This window comes from Musca autumnalis, unplaced genomic scaffold, assembly GCF_047663935.1.
Source record: "Musca autumnalis isolate F117 unplaced genomic scaffold, ASM4766393v1 scaffold_3, whole genome shotgun sequence".
Classification (NCBI taxonomy): Eukaryota; Metazoa; Arthropoda; class Insecta; order Diptera; family Muscidae; genus Musca; species Musca autumnalis.
Window position 1 is genome coordinate 261,839,618 of NW_027411866.1, and position 2,812 is coordinate 261,842,429.

The window sequence follows — 2,812 nt, forward strand, 5'->3', positions numbered from 1 at the left end:
GATCGTACTAACAGTTCAAAACAAAGAAATATTTGCCATTGAACAAGGTGATACCAATAATGGTATCATAGGTTTGAACCAAAGCCATCATGTTCTCTACCTAACAAACTGCGAGACGAAGTTCGCCGGGTCCCCTAGTAGCGTATAAAAGAAAGGCATGGGGAAGGTACCCCACCTCCTCCGAAATTGTAGAAATTGTAAAGTACCTAGATTGTAGATTAATCTGTACATTTTTAAACCGATACATGCGTAATTTTTTCTAATATAGCGTTTTTTTAAATATCGCATAGGCGCGGTACCCCGCACCACGGGAATTCAATAAGATATGTACATTCCCTGACAATTTCAGGAATATCGGTTAAGTAGTTTTGTAGATGTAACATATTTCAAAAAGTGGGTGTAGTCAAATCTTTGGGTCCTAAAAAAGTAGGTAATGTCGGAGACACATCCACTATGGTCTCGCAAATTAATTTCCAAATACTCGTAGATACATTCGTAATTATTGTAAATATAGCATTTTAAAAAAAATGGGTATAGGGGAAGTTCCCTAACGAGGGTATATATGCACTTTCATACGGGCAAAATGTGCCTTATCGAAATAATGGTTTTATACCCCAAGTTTGTTGGCATGAAATGTGTTTCAGACAATTTGGAGTCGATTTAGCAATGTCCGTCCGTCTGTCTGTCTGGCTGGCTGGAGCGCACGATAACTCTCGAACGGATGAACCGATTCGGTCCAAAATTTGGCCATAGTAATTTTTTTGTCCAAACATAGTTTAAGTTCGAAGATAATCCATATTGGTCCACTCCTTCAGGTACCTCCCCCACAAAAGTTCAAAAATGTTCGGAAAAAATTGTTCGTACGGTAACTCTTGAAGGGAGTGGCCGAATTGGTATATTTTAAACACATCCAAATATATCTACCAGATATAGATCAGGTTTAAATATGGATTATATTTGTCCACTCCATCCGGTACCTCTCACACAAAATTTCGGATAAGTTAACTTTAAGACCTGATATCGAATCACTTTGATTTTAGTTGAAGCAACTTGCATTCGCTGCCTCAATTACGATGGTAAAAGTTTTTTTTTTTTAGAGGCAATTCCATACTTCTTGGCAAACAGCCCGACGAGTGTAAAAACCCCCTGTGGCACCATATGTTGTGGCTAGAGACTCCATAATGGTCAATGTCGATCCATTCCTTTTAGTATCTCAACATTTTTGTCCTCCTTGGCCCAAAATTTTTTAAAACCCCCTAAATACATACGTATTTTGGGAAAAAAAATGTTCAATATAGACAGGCTGAGGGTATATCTCTGTAGGCAAAGCCGACTGATACTTTTTTACTTGTTATTTATAACGGTATCCACAGATGTCAGTTTTAGTTTTATTGCAAAATTAACCAAAGATGATACCAAAATATACTCTATTTTTTGCTGAAATTTGATAGTTGGCACCGACGTATATGGTACCGAATTTGTATTTTTAGACCTTTTTTGTAAATTTTTTCGCAAAAGTTCAAATTTTGTCCACGTACTTGCATTTTTACCCCAAATGTCTCAGTAACCACTGGGCCTTTTTTGATGGATTTTTATTTGAAGGAAAGCTTAAACTGTGAACATGTTTAACAACGACAAATTTATTAAAACATCAAAAATTACTGCATTTTTGGCCAGAATATGATTGTGCGTCGCCAAATTAACAAAACTTGCCCAAAATAATGTTGTTACACTATAGCAAAACCATAGCTTATTTAACTGGAGGCTGATGCAGAAATCCTTAAGATCTTAAAAATTGACATATCGAAAGAAACCAAAAATTCTTATTTGGACCAACATTAAAGAAGTTACGAGTATTTCTTTGTAGTAATATAGTTTTTATAGTATTCGACTTTTGGTTCTGCAACCGTGAGCCAAAAAAATCTGAAAATGTACTGAAATATTTTGCTGAGAAGCAGCAAAAAATAAAGGAGATCAAAAATCACTTTTTTCAAAAGTGTCCGATTTCACTCAGAAATACCCCTATATACTTTTTGGTACAGACATTTGCCCTCAAAAAACTACTTTGGTACTGTACGCCGTTCGGTGATAAAAAAGCCGTCCAATTGTAATTAAGCTAAAAATATGTACTCATTGGTATGAAATAAGTTCAATGAGAAAACTTTTTTGTAATGAGAAGAAAAGAAGAAAACTTTCAATTTTAATACTGAATATGTTAATCTGCTATTGACAATCAGTATCGGTTTCAATTTAAGCGCATACAAATCGTCTGATTATCATTTTAAATTTCGTCATTTCGTATTTGACATGCTTAAAACACTCATATCTGAAATAAGACATCACAATACGGCATATCAAGTTATTTCCCAAAATTATTTTCCACATCAGCATTTATGACAATGTTATTGTTTTCATCGTGCTTTTAACAAAACAAAAAAATGCCAAAGAATAGTTTCTCACGTAAAAAAAACAAAACCAAGGAGGATTTTATCCTTGCTAGTTGTCAGCCGCTGGTTGTAAGACAATCAGCCGTAAAACCATTTTATGTATTGGCGGGGATTGTTTAAACCAAATTGTCTTGAAGATAAATTACCAATTTTTCCTGAATTCATGTTCTCCTCGCTGCCGCCTTTAGGAACATCAATTTATTTCGAGCGTTACAAAAAATCAATCGTTCGATTCGTTTCGATTCAATTCGCTTGAAATCAAGAAAAAGAATAACAACAGTCGTAAAAAAGAAAGATGTACCATATTTTTTTATTTACCTCGAAGCTGCGCTCATGAATAATTCTGATGTGCCTTAAAGAGACCT